The sequence below is a fragment of the Daktulosphaira vitifoliae genome, unplaced genomic scaffold (assembly GCF_025091365.1).
Source record: "Daktulosphaira vitifoliae isolate Bord-2020 unplaced genomic scaffold, ASM2509136v1 Scaffold_4, whole genome shotgun sequence".
In the NCBI taxonomy this organism is placed as follows: domain Eukaryota; kingdom Metazoa; phylum Arthropoda; class Insecta; order Hemiptera; family Phylloxeridae; genus Daktulosphaira; species Daktulosphaira vitifoliae.
This window is the reverse complement of record NW_026099575.1, coordinates 24,586,023-24,601,593: the sequence shown is the minus strand read 5'-3', so window position 1 is coordinate 24,601,593 and position 15,571 is coordinate 24,586,023. Positions and strand designations below refer to the sequence as shown.

The 15,571-nt window shown below is 28.9% G+C and overlaps 1 protein-coding gene across 2 annotated transcripts in view; it reads right to left on the bottom strand.

Annotated features, from left to right (window-relative positions):
- Positions 1-7,279, bottom strand: part of LOC126903829 (LIM domain transcription factor LMO4.1-like) — a 34,170-nt gene extending 26,891 nt beyond the window's left edge. For both annotated transcript variants that reach the window (XM_050682332.1, XM_050682333.1), the window contains exon 1: positions 7,145-7,279. The gene's annotated coding sequence lies outside the window, so the exon portion shown is untranslated. The remainder of the gene's footprint in view (positions 1-7,144) is intronic.
- Between the last annotated feature and the right edge of the window lie 8,292 nt (positions 7,280-15,571).

Here is a 15,571-nt window from a genome sequence, read left to right as displayed (position 1 = left end):
CAACAATACAGCGTTTTAATTTATTCATAGAAACGATTATCGTGGTTGCAGTGACGGCAGTTTTCATGATGGATGCTTGGGGACTTAACGTCGCTTCGTCCAAGAACGAATTCCAGCCAATTCAGAGATTCCATTTGACCGTGTACACTATGAAAAGCCTTCAAAGTGCCGTAAATAAAGATCTGCTCGTTAGAGAGGGTAGTTGCCCCTTGAGAGAAGTCTAAGTGCGTTAAGACGAGATTGTTCATTTAGTCGCGGTTGGCAAAGGGAAGAGAAAAGAGTTGTTTTTAAATGCAATATTAAACAAAGCAATGCATAAACTTAATCGAAGAGATAATAACATTTGACATAAAAGTTATAATTTTAAAAGTTGATTATATTTCTATAATATATTTTGAAACTTCAGTCTACATTTAATAGTATATAATTTTATTTGAAATGGTATGCTTGGTCCAAAAATTTAGTTCAAAATTTCATGTTTGAACAATAAAAGTCAAAATCAAGATAATATAAAACTAAAAACCAGAAATATTTTTTTTTGTTACAATGAAAAAATAATTAAAATAATGAAACACTTAAAATAATGAAATTTTAAAAAGGATACTCGAGTATCCTATTACGTTTGTTTAAAAACTATCGTTTTTAAACGTAATCCTTGTGGTTGCGATGACTCTTAATCCCTCAAAACTGAGAACAGTCATGCTTATTAAACTTGCTATGCCTTAATCGGTGGAACAAAAAAAAAATATAACAAAAAATGACCAAGGGATAAAAAAAGGTTGGGTATTAGTACTGTGTTTTATAATTTTTCTCCCTTTTGGTTAGGATTTACATAAAAAACCATCTTGAATGACACCACTTCTCGTTTAAATAAATCAGACAGTTGAGATTCATATGCAAGGCACGAGGTTTCTACCCAAAAAAGTTTTTTACAATGTATAATTGAAGCGTTTAATATTGTTTACGTGTATTTTTTTTTGTACCCTCCTCTCTCTTATCCCTAACCCTTTTCTCGTGCATGAAATGTTACCGTACACACCTCACTGTCCACCATCCACAAACCCTAAATGTCTGCTTAATTACTCATCCTTGGGCAAAACCCTCGACGTTACTCTAATGCCCACGTCTCTTGTGGATTCACGATCTAGTAAACATCCAGTATGGGTAAGCTATCGAAATATTTAAGCTATAAGGTATAACGGAAAATATTTTCGAATATATACATACACATTCAATAGCGGTATTATATTTTTTTGTGCACATTGCTACAAAAATAAAATAAATATCAAATATAATGTAGATACATGAAAAATTCCATAAAAATTGGAATAAAGAATTTTTTTATTTATTATTCGTTAAACTGTACTCGTGTAATAATATATTGATAAAATTGTAATTAACATTATGACTTATAATGTTATGTTATATCTTGACAGCTAATTAGATCTTAACTTTATTTTTGAATTTATCTGATTTAATTAACAAAATAAACTAAATTTCACACGAATGTAAAATATATTTTATTTTATTACAATGCCAAACTATTGTAAACATTATTTTTCAATAATATATAAATATATTCTCTGTTTATTAGTTCACTCAACGAAAAAAATTAATTTCTATTAGACAAGGAAATGGTGAAATGAATAGACTATTAATATGAAGGGGGAAGGGTAAAACTTACCAAGAAGTTGAATGGCCAAACACGATTCTGTACTTTGAATAATCCCTAGACCCAGAGAAAACTTAGCACTGTTCTTTATCCCTCTCGCTTTCTCTTTCACGACAAAAGTTCCAAAGATCGTATTTAGTCAAGGCACTCCATTCTCTTCTTCTCGCGAATCCAATCATTTTAGTCCTATGCATGATCGAGAGGGTGGAAAGTGGCCTTAATTGAAGTGCCTCGTTCACTTTTCTCTATAATAACACCTTAAGATATTAAGATGAGGAGGGTCCGTTATTTTGTGGGAATTTTAACCTGACGGCCGCAAACTTGTCGATTAACTATATTTTATAATTCCCTAGATACGACCCCACGCTTTCCGTTCAGCATCTTGGGCATATTATATACATATTCATTATAACCGTAAACTTTTTGAAGTACTAACACATTATAGTATAGTTCAAGGATTAAAACTCAAGTTAAACTAAACAATTTACATCCTCATAATCACATTCTAAAACAATAACAAAAGCGCATTTCTTATAGAAGAAAAATTACCGATTTTTTATTTGTACATTCATAATTAATTCCTGAATTGTTTCCTGGAGCAGTTTACGATTCAGTTATGATTTAATTCAAGAATATTTACACCTAGTCAAAATTCAACCTACTTTTGTTTTCAACAATTATCATGGCCAAGTTGCCTAATTAAAACCTAATAATCCGCACCCAAAGAAAAACCTCAATCAATTTTGATAGAGAAATTTTATCAAGGGTTTATGGTAATGTTTTATTAATACGAACAAAATGATTATTCTTATGAATAATTATTGTTCAAAATAAGAAAAAAAATCATCATATTGATAAATATATCATAGATTCAATAGTAATGATATATTTATCAAATTGAACAATGAATTTATTATATAGATCGAGGTTTTTCTCTGGGTGCGAGTAATATTCATAAAGTCACTGAAAATCTATGTTGAAATTATTTAAATATAATGTTGAATTTTCATAAGTTTATTACTATTGTTAATGTGCACACAACAGTCCAAATGTAAATTGTCATGCTTTAGTAGAGATTTTAGTGTTCATAAATGCGTACTTATTATCTACAATCCAATCTAAACTTGAACAGTTAGCGAGATACTTAATGCGAGTTAGTGCGATATCCGATAGTTGTTGTTATAAAATATATAATCGGATTCCAAAGAGCACATAGCAATGTAAGATTGAGAAACATTCTGGTGGGGCAGGAGAGTGTAAAAGGACGGCTTGCGTGAAGTCCGCCGCCGCTAAATGGCCAAGGATATAGGAAAGGATACGGTCCGCCACAGAATTCAAGCGGAAATGAAGGGTGTGTATATGTACGACCTAGTGTAATTAGCACAGTCTGGCTTTTCCATTCTCTGTTATCTAACGGTTACAGAGAGAAGTCCAAGCATTGTCAACAAACGGAGACGTACCGTGGCGCGGGGTAACGAAGGACCGTACAACAGATAACGACCTCTCTATTAACACCCTCCGTCGAGGGTCTAAATACAAATTAAACTTGCCCGTATCGGTCACCAAGGATTATACGCCACTACCGTCTCATTTTCAAATTAGATAATAATATTATATAACCCGACCGTCCCGTAACGATATTATCGGCACAAAATTCATAAATACATTGGATATCATTTCGTTTGTTCAGTTAAGTATACAGTTTCATTCTCTTGGCATTTAAATAAGTCGAGATAATTTCAAAATTACCCTATCGCGTTATATTTTGCCGTTAAATTGAAAAAAAAAGTTAATACAAACTGCATACTGAAAACAGTGAGATAAAATTTCAATTCGATTTGATTATGCTGTGTATTCATTGGCCTTTTTATTAATTATGATCAGTTTGATAGACATGAAAATGAAATTCATTTTTTTAACCTTCACGGTGAGAATAAAAAAAAAAAAAAATGAAATAATCGTTACAAACACACTTCGATGCTAATAACATGACTTTCCACCCCTTAGTTTATTATTATTGCTATGAATATTGGTACAAACATGGCTCAGTCCCTTTGAAACTGCATTCAACATTAACGTACGAATACACTTCAATACAACATAAAAGGTGGCGAGTGTTGACGTGGTGTCTGTAAGGCTGTTGGATGATAACTTAGCTTTCATTTCACGTTCTTATTACCTTGTCGCTATTTCTCAAATAAGCCACCCCTTCTAGTCATAACTGAACTGTAAGTTAGCATACCGTACACAACCATATCATTGTTATTTTATATATCCCCAAACGTATAGACTCAAACCAATACGAGATTTGAATAACAATCCACCACTAAAAAATATAATGAATAGCGAAAGGGCATCACCCCATAAGTGGGGTAGAGTAGTAATAGTGCATGCTCCCATAGTTTACAGCACCTGTGACTGCCAACCGTAGCTGCGAAGAGCGAGGGTCACAAAGATACTATTTTATTGTTGTTCTATAGAACGTTATCCTTTTGTAACAACTCTGACGACTTTTAAATGTCAAAATACACTTAACAAACATAAAAATATAATTACATCGAATCACTTCCACATTGGACATTTTGGCGATAAAACAATAACTGATAATTTTAATATTGATGTAGTTCTGTATTCGTAAGTGCGTTAAAAATTCGTTAAATGCATTTTTAATGCAAAAATGTAGTATATTTTACATGATGTAAACAATGCATACAAGTGACGCATCATCACTCATAGGATGTACACGTATAGACGCATTATAAAACGATGTCATATATTATAAAAAACATGATGGGCTGCTATGATCCGTTATGGAAAGTGATGCGCATTCTGAGCAGTGGTGCGAAATTAACTGTGTGGTAACTATATTGTTACTGGTTTTGGTAAATAATAAATCCGTCTGTATTGTTAACGATCGCTGTCTTTTTATTCATCGCCCAGGCGCACACACATATATATCACTAGAATACTCGTCCGGTCTGATTTCATGATCACGCCAGTGATTTATGATGTACTAACCAGGGTATATAGGGTGTCACCCTACATTGGCGTCCAAAGGAGCACAATGCAAGAGTGACGCTTTTCTCGCCTCCAGTCTCTTTTGTGTCGGTTTGCATTATTACGTTTTCAGCACACCTATACAAAGACGTTGATACAAGTGTAATGAGACTGTTGACGCGGAAGAAACGAACCGGAAGGTCTGTAACAACGACGTTGATTTTTGGACTATAGACAATGAACCGCAGTTTCCTCTCGAATGAGTGCACCTTCGCTCGACTGTCATAAAACTATCAACGTTTACCTTTATGGTTAATTTTGTCACGAGTGCGGCCGATGCACGGATAAAAAACGTTATTTTTTATTTCATTTTCAGAGCACTAGGTTTACGATGCAGAATTGTTCGTTTCTACAGGATCTTCATGACCGGTGAGTGTGCAGGTCATTTATATTGAAAAAGCGGGTTTATCGAAAAATGATGTACGCACATGTATGATCGAACAATAATAATTCTATAGCCGTTGGAGTATATATAGCAGCGTAATATTTTGTAACTGCTGTACAGCAGCATCTGTTACCGCCGTTGTATTACAGTTGAAAAAGCTACATATCATCCTGTTGCAGATATTTATTTTGCTATTAAATCTACGATCGTACCTTAAAAACAACAATAACGGGAATAATAATGTTTCATGGCGTTCCCATTGAAGTGGCAGTGGGGCTTACGTTCCACTCATTATTAGCGACCGGGTGAGTTTTAAATTTAATCCATCGCATTCGATTATTCAATGCTTGGTAAGTACAACAATGGCCCTTTTTATTCAATATTGTTCAATATATTGTTATTACCATGGTTTTTGTTAATTTCGCGAGAGATCATGTCTACTTAACACATAGGGTAACAGAGATGGAGAAATTTGGTACTGAAAAATATTCAAATGCTCTCAACTAGATAAGCGTTAAACAAATATTTGAAAATTTTCGAAGCGTATCCGGTGTACATTTCAGCCCCCTCAAAAGGCAATTTAATTCTGCTGCTCGCTGAAAGGACTAGATGATTTGGACGATACAAACATGCACAAAATAATGTTATTATAACACCAAACGTTAATCAACACTATCTCCATAGATAGGAAAATCGTGAGTCCTTTTGTCAGCTGTGAATAGTATACAACCGCGGTGGTTTTTATCGTGTGAAAACTAGAACATCACGCGAGTTAAACGACTCGGAAACTCTGCGGTGTAATGAGTGTGTGGGTACAAACCAAGGCCAGTTGCATTGGCAAAAGGGTTGACTTAGTATTTTAATTTTTTTTCGCTTCTTCCGCGATTGTCTAATACCCTCATCTTGCCGCCATAAAACAGAATAGGGTGGGGATTCATGCGATTGTCCTGCCGATAAAAATCAGTAATTAAAACTGTTTCATTAAGACTCTGGGGCATGCTATAAACTGTGTACGAATATTGGATTTCTTCTTTATCGTTGCCGGTTAATCATGCGATAGGGTAGTTTAAATAAAATGCAGAAATTATTTTTAAACCCGTTACAAATTCTTAACTTCCCGTTGATATTTCGAACAAGTTTATAGGTGAAATTGTATAATTCAAGTATCGGTAGAGATTAATCCGGATATAAGAATATTAAATATAGAATTTAATAATAAGTTTTAAAATTGTGAAAAATATTGTATGACTTATATGTGCAGAAATTTAATGTGCAATTTTTATCTAGAACTCCTCTTTTAACAAGAAATATTCTACTTTTTTCACTGTCGAAGCATTAAACTTTTTCGCGTTACTTTCAGATTTCAATTCAATAATATCCGGGAAAAATTATCGTTTAAAAAAAATGTATATAAAATAATATTCGACGTAGTGCGTACATTTCCTGCTTTTCGGAAATAGTCTGCGACCGTGTGGAAATGAAGTCCATCGGAATCATCAAAATTATTTACAAATAATTTTTGTAGATTTTTTATTCAACTCGATTTTATTTTACAAAAAAAATTACCAATAGATTTTATCGAATTTTTCAACAATTATTATTAAATTTTCAAAAAACTAATGTATTTCAATGTTTAATGTAACTATGTAGTTTTAAATCTACATAACTAATTAAAATATAATTTTACATATTAAATTTTTAATCGACAAAGTAAAAATAAATTCAATTCTGAACAATTTATTCAGCTGAACATATTTGCAACATTGAAAGTGAAATTTTAAACGGATGAAAATAACTAATGTTAATTTTTTTTAATATTAAATACAATTTAAGAAAGGTTATAATTAAACATTTTTAATTATTTAATTGTTTTTTAGTTACCGTAATGCATAAAATTAATTTTGGAGGTAAAATTTGTTTTGATTTTATGCGAGTCTGAATAACTATAAGCGAATTTATCATTGAAAATATTAACCCAAACGTTTTTTACGCTACTTCGCTGAATTATGTGTAATAATATTTTCTCTTACCAAAATTTATAAATCTGGACGTTTGAATTAATGAGCTTGAAGAATTCTTTTTGTCGTACTTTGGATTCGATTGACCGACTGATAGAACCGCGTGTCCTCCAGACAACGTACCGGTGGTAACTGCCTCGGGCCGTTGCGTTTCATCTCTGTGCGTGGCTTTGGCTAGTAATGGGAGGGGCCACGGCAGTAAGTACGGCGACGCTGTGTGTTGATGCCCCGCCCGTAGTGGGCCACGTGGGCGAACATCTTATACCGGCCACTTGGTGACCTACATCCGTGCAGCCCGTTGGGGGTTATGTGTTCACCCAGTTCTCGGTAATACCTCAGCCCCCGCCCAAACCCTGTGGTTCAAACCCCCTTCTTTACGACAAGTACGCCTCGAGTCCGTCGCAGACCGTTGATTTTTTTAGTTTATTATTTTTACCGTTTGCTATTCGTTTTTGTTGTATGGTCTCAATCAGATTACGACAGTAACATTTAATTGATCGACTTCATATTCCGTAAAATTTTCAAAAAGAAAAAATTTCAGACATGACAACTCGATAGTTAATAAACATTTCTTTATGCTTTGACAACTTTTTAATCTTATTGCTCTTCGATAATAATAATATTTGCCAACAAATAGCTCTTTTTTAATCATCGCAAATGAAAATTTACCCGTCTACATCAATTTTTCGCGCTTATTTCAAATCTGCTAATAGAATTTTTCCATCGTCTTCGGTATTAATTACTAATTAGTGAAAATCGGATAGTAACACATAAAAAAATTTTTAAATAAAATCATTCGAATAATTTTTAATTCATTAAAAATGATTTTTGTAAAATTTTGGATCCACAAATTATATTTACCAATTTTTCTAAACCCTTAAAGTTAATTGGTAATATTAGATATGATTTTTTTTTAATAAACAATATATTAAAATCTCTGTTAAAAAAGTGTCAAAGTACCAGAAAATCTTAAAAATTTAGTTTAATACAGGTTCTAAAACGGTTTTTTATTAAAAAAAAAAAACAAAAAAACACACCTCCACTGTTAAGAATAAAAAAATTTTAAGTAATAAAAAATCCCAGGACAGTCAAATCGCGGCTTAATTGAAACAAGTTTAGATAGCTAATGATGATTAACATTATTTTTATTAAACGCTACAATGCAAAACCGTTAAGTTTCAAAATAACTTGTATTTTGTTTAAACTTAACATATATAACTTCTTCAATTTCTTTAAAAAACACACCAAAGGCAACAAATGAATACTTATCAGTGATCACATATGAATATGATAGTACTAAATTTATGATACAATTAAAAATTTTGATTTAGTGTGTTATTGTCAAGCTAATTACGTATTTGACTAATTAAAAGTCAGTCTTCTAAATAAACAATATTCATATTTTATTGAAAATTTGTTGAAATGTTGACTTCAGTGAAGATTTATCAAAATAACTATTATAATTATAATAATTTTTAATTAAATTTAATTTAATAAATCTAACACGGAGGCCCTGATTAGTTAAACAGGTGCGTATTTATATATATATATAGGTATTGTAGGCACATGATAGCGTCTAATATTGAGGGGCGGCATTGATTTATTGTCAAATCTTACCATAAAAACTTTGTAGCTATCATCCGATTGACAAATAAATGGACAATAAAGCTCGCGCAGTTATTTTTTCTTCCGAGTGTCCCACTCAAAAACATAACCCCTCCAAGAGTGGTATCAAAAAATATATTTCAAAACTTTGGATATTAACCAGAAGAAAAAACGTACTAATTTTTAAAAACTGCAACATTGTGATATATTAATTTACTTATTGATAACTTATTTAATACGACCAAATAAAAATTCTATATTTTAAAAATGAGTACGCTTTTTTTACTCCTGAACTTTAAACAGCTGATACCTATACAAAATCAAATAATATAAAAAAATTTTAAAACGAACAATTTTTTTTTATTTTATAAATATGATGGTATCAAAAAAATGAGGTTACTATTTGTTAATTGAAAATTGACACGAATTAAAAAGTAAAATAATAATTAGCTATTACATTTTCGAAGCTATTTTATGAAACGTAGTTAAGGAATTACTTTGTATATCAGTAGGTACAAGTCAATTGTTATAAACAACGAGAACAAAAAAAAACCGTTTCCTTACTTACTGAATACCCTATATAAATTATTCGTGGAGAATTCAATTGTAGAGGAACACTTACTGGTCCAAAGTTGGGGCTTAGCTTGATTTCTACTTTTTTTTTTTTCATTTTTGTGAATTATAATTAATATATAATTATTTATATCTACTTAATTAAAGAATCATCTGATTGTTGATATTACTTTTTCTAGTATGATATAACTTCACTCTTAATCTATTATATTATAATATTAACTATTTTTTTACAGTATCGCTATCCAAATTTAGACATTTTTTTACTTATTAAGTATTTTTTGTGGATAACTTATGTTGTGTTAATAAATTAGTACTACTAACTTAAATTAAATGGTTAAAATAATTAAATATTGATAGTTGACATTGAAGATTTCATTCTTTAAATTTGATTTTTGGTTGATATAAATTGTGATTTATTAAAAATACTGCCTCTCGTTTTTTCGTCAATCAATTATTTTATTAAATAAATATTCAAAATTAAATTTGGATTATTTTCTTTACCATACAAGTTTCGTAGGAAGATTGTAATAGTTACAATTTTTTTTTCTGAATGCACTAATTGCATTAATGCCGATGGTATTATCCAGGTGGGGGAATACAATAATTTTATCAATATATTAAGATCCACATCGAGTTTAAAATAAAGATCATACTCAGTGCGATATTCATAATGAAATAATGAATAATTCTAATGGTGATTTTTTGTCTGTATACGTTTTTGATCACATGTCAAGCAAAACTACGACATTTATGAAATTCTCATAGTAAATCTTATTTTTATTTCTCACGAAAAATTACTGTTGACAAGTATAACGAAGAAAAGTATTAGTTAAACTAGTTAAGTTTATACTGTGTGTTTTAAACAGTACACTTAGCATTTCAATGAAATATTTTGAATAAAACCTTTACCGACATTTCCTGTAAATTTTCCATTTAAAATTGAAGATAAAAATAAATAATTATTGATTTAATGTTAATTTTATGGGTTTAACTTTTTTATAAGAGCATTAATATAGTTTTTAGAAAATTACTTGTTTGGAGTACCCTGTTCAATGAAATTTGCAGACTTAGTACCGTTAAATCATAAAATCCATCATTAATTACGCTGCGGACACGTAATGCAAGTAGCGTACCAGCCGGTCAAAAGTTGTCCCATAAACTTTGCTGGGCAAAACTTAAATTACAACAAATTATGGAAATCTGTTTCTCGAAGGGATGAAGGGAAACACCCGGCAAAACACAGCTTGGAAGAGAAGCGCATACAGTCACACAAACACCTTGGGAAACACAGTAATGTTACATTATCAACCGGCCATTTAGACAACAGCTTCCCCTAAACGGTCCCGGGAAACTGCTCTCGTCGGTAATGTGCTCCGTAAATAACACATTGGCCCGTAATTACAGAGGACACGTTCCTATTAATCACACAACTAAATGATTACAATAATAATTATTACTATTAAAACTGCAGCTCAAAGCTGGGAGATGAACATTTTTAGTGTCAATTGTTTGTCCCGGTCGGCTCTTCTGCTTCAATCTTTATACTCTTGTCTTAAAAGCTCTAGCGTCAACTATTAACACAAATTAAGGTTACAGCGAATTTATTTCTCTGTTAGGTATACTCTCTATATTATGAACTTTGCAACGGATTACGTAAACACGTATCAAATTACCATTCTTCAGTCACAGTTACCGTTTGTCTGCTTTATTATTTAACGAAATGTATAAACTGTTTTGTGTCCGAATATATTACCCATATACAGATATAGCACTATGCCCTTGTTATTTAAAGAATTAAACTTGATTTTTATAATTAAGAATTGTTCATACTAATTTGCTGTGTGAAATTTAAATCTTTTTAAATATATTTTTGACCTGCTTTATTTACACGAAAAGAAAAAACATAAAATTATTATTATTATTGTTAAACAATATTTATTATTTTTAAGTGATTAATTAAAATTTTTACTAGTTATGTCATGGTATTTTCCTCGTAAGTTAATTACCTGAACAGTATTATTTTTAGACCATAGGCCACTACTGGAGCAAACTGTATGAAAAATGGCATACAGGTTTTTTAGGAAATATTAAATAATATGAAAAAAATTATGATTTTACCACTTTTAAAATTTTTTTTTTTTTTTTTTACTGTAAATTGTATTAGAGACAAGATCTTATGTGATTATACCTTACTGTATTCATCTATTCCTTTTTATTTTATATCATTCAATAGGTATTAAATAACTGATTCTGAAATTTTATTTTGATCTATTCCTAAGAAATATTTTTTATGATATAAACAAAGTAAAATATGACAATCTATAGGTAATAGTAAATTATTTTATCATTTATGATTTTTACCGCTTAGCAAAGAATTAATTCCAATATCGTACACTGCGATTTATAATATGACTTTAAACTAATTATTCCAATTATTTATGAGATAATAACTTATAAATCTCAGAAAAAATATAATAAAAACATGGTGGTAAATTATTCCATCAGTGACCTTAAAAAGATAAAATAAAAGTTATTAAAATATTCTTGAAATAATTATAAAAAATATTTCTAAACACGAATACACATTAAACCATGATTTCTATTAGAAAACAAGAATACATTAAAACTTTTTTTAAATATAATGTATAATATAAAATATTTTAAAAACATTGATATTTCTTAAAAAAAATATTTACCATAACATGTATAAATATAATTTTAGTCGTATCTATGTCATTACTTTGTGGATAATATAAAATTCATAAAATAAGGTGTAGCAATAAATAATATTCAATATATTATTTTTTGTCGGAAACATTGAACGCAGACTTAATTAAAGAGAAAATGTTTACTTTCATTTAGATTTTCTTTTATAAATAAAACTTTTTTATTTAAATTTAGAACGCTGATTCTTTTAATCGGAGATTTCGAGTGATTTTCACTTTTCTGAGACTTAAATATAACCCCTCATATACAATGTGACTATTTTTGTTTACATATCTTTATTAAAATATTAAAATAATAGAAAAAATTTAACCATTAAAAAAATATATATATTAACTTTTTTTACGATAACCAAATTATAAAATTGTTAACACCACATAATTAAAATGTTTTATTTTTCTATGACATTTTTTTTGATATTCTTCTTTCATTGACCTGAGTTTTTGAATTATACCATTTTATTTTACAGAATATAAAGACGTTATACAAGTTCAGTAAATTTTCGTCAGACATTTTTTATACAAGCATAAAAATTGACAAAATGAGAAGGTGCTTAGAAACTAGAAACTCGGCTAATAAATTAGCCATTCAAAAAATATATTTATTTGAAAAATAAAACGAATTGTTAAAATATTTTTGGAATGGAAAAAATTACATTAAGTCTTCTCGTATCAAGAGAATATGGTTTTACTTGAAAACTCAAGTGAAATTATTTTTCGATGGAATATTTTTTTTTGTAAAGACGTAACTCAAGTTGAAAAAATTGAGTTATGTTGTTTTTTGAGGTATGCTATAAATGATTGATTTATGAGAAATACGTATTTATGAAAGATTGAATAAAAAATCAAATGCGCTCAATTTTGTAAATGCGTGGTAAGTTTATCATAGTAACATATTTTTTAAACGTTCATGGACATAAAATAATTACAAAGCTTTTTAGAACTCGTATATCTATCAAAAATTCAATTCAACTAAATCAATCACTTAATCCCTTTGTTATAATATTTTAAAATGCTTTTGTTATGAAATTTTAATTTGATCCTAGAGCTATTGGCAGCAGTGAATATATAATTACAAAACGTCAAATACAAGCATATATACAAACTCATTTTCACCAAAGGAGTTTCAGCTTACCAGCAAAGGAAGCGGACGGTAAAGATATATAATTAGTTCTTGCCAACAAATTATAAACTAAAGGGATAAAAACCCCCTTGGGCTATGTGAACATTATTATCTAGAAGCTACTTATCAACCTATAACTTTGTTATTTGGTCCTGGAGACTATCTAATCACCAATAGAATAATTAGTATTTTTTTATCATCACTAATACATATTATAGTTAAATACATACAAATTGTAACAAATACATTATTTTTAATTGCACAAAAAAATGTATTTTGCTTTGAATTTTTTGAACATTTATTATATTTTTAAGTAATCACTTAGCACTGGATATAAGGTAAATTAAGATAAGTCAGTCAAAAAAATGAATATTTTATAATTCTCTTATTGATTTAATGCATTAAATACTATACTAGTAATTAAAACTCATTTTTATCATTCATAATTTAAATAAAATATAGTAATAAGATACACTGGCCTAATGAATAAAATAATAAGTACATTATTCGATTTTGGAAGTATTTGAATAGGTTCTTTGTGTGTTTTTGACTTATATTTAAATCTTGTTGGTTATCATGCATACTATTTGAATGACTGGGAATTAGTTGATCATTATAAGCACCCACGTTCACGTAATTAATGCATCAATGAGTGATGTTTTAAATACAAATTGTTAATCAAAATACAATAATAGTTTCACAAAGCGAAAAACTGTTTGACAAATTAAAAATATATTTTCAATATATAAGTGATTTTATTAACGTCCATAAAAAAATATACAGTTTATTATGTCAAAATAATGATTTACCTATAAATAAACCTGAATGGTTTTCAGAAATCAACATGTTGTTAAAATCTCTAGGAAGAAGTCCGGAAAATATTTATTTTTCAACGAATTATTATTACAACTTTCAAGTTATTTCGCAGGTTTCTAATAATTATTGCTAAATGGCTAATCTAAGATTACTACAAAAATGCTAATAAAATCAATTAGACCAAATATGAATTTTACACTCTTCAAGTATACAACGATTCAGTTTTTAATTTTTTAATATAATTATCATAATTAACATAATTTTATAAAAAAAAAATGAAGAATTTTTTTATAAAAAATTATCTCATTGATGAATGATTAAAATTTCTTGATTACTTTACGATATATTTCCATTTGATAGATAATGATTTCATCTTTATGGTACAAATAACAATCAAGAAACAGTGAATAATAATTACCAACTCAGCTTATTTTTTTACACTATTTTTACGTTCAAACGGTAATGAATTGCACAATGAAAAACTAATTCATAACGGTAAAAACCTTAAAACTGTTAATTTAATGGTTTAAAAGTTAAGGAATATGTTTTTATATACTGTTAAGCATATGTTTGAACATCATGAATGTCATTTAGTCGGGTAAAGACACTTATTAATTAAGCGGAAAATAAAATAAATTTGATGAATGATTATTATAAGCTTTAAACATTTTAAACACATAATTATTTTCTAGTAATTGTGATGTCATAATATTGACAAATAGTATAGAAGAAATTTGATGCTAATAAAATCATTAAGAGAGATATATTTTTTTACAGAAAAACGGTGTATCTTTGTTTTGTGTCTACATAAAATATTTAGGACACAAAAAAAAGAAGATTGGATAAATTTTAGCATATATTATTGTAAATATATAGTTTTGTATTGTTTTTAATGGTTTAACACTATTTCACTTGTTTAAGGTGAAAATCGAACTGCATGTTTCATACATGTTTGACTTATAAATACATGTATGTTTGTAAAACGTACAGCCAAATTTCGTGAATAATGAAATACCACTTCAAATAATTATTTTGTTATTTTTTTAATAAAATCAATAAAAGCTGATTTTATTTTATCAAAATTCCAATGTATTCAGTTAAAAAGTAAATAGATCGAGAGATTAGATTTTGAAAATACGTTGTAGATAAGAAAATATGTATTGTATAAAAAATTTAATGTTACCAATTCATAATTTTTGCAAATATAAAATCTCAATACTATGTTTTTATTGCATCTATACAAAAAAAAATAATTTGATTTTAAAATAACTGACACTTTAGTTCAACAGAAAATCAATTAAATATGAAAAATAAAAACTAAAAATAAAATAAATTTTTTTTTGGTTTTGAACTATTTGATTATTGACTCAAAAAGTAATTAAGATTAAAATTTTTTCTAAATTTTAATTTATTTTCATTGTGATACAAGTGGAATGTCGCTGGCAGATATATGTTAGACTTGAGGTTTCAGTGAGAAATTGATGATTTCCCATTTAGCTCTATCTCGGATTAAAATAAATACAATTTAAACGGTCATTTGATGACGAAGGCTCATTCGTTGCAATTAATCGGCAATAATTAATGCCGGATTTTGTG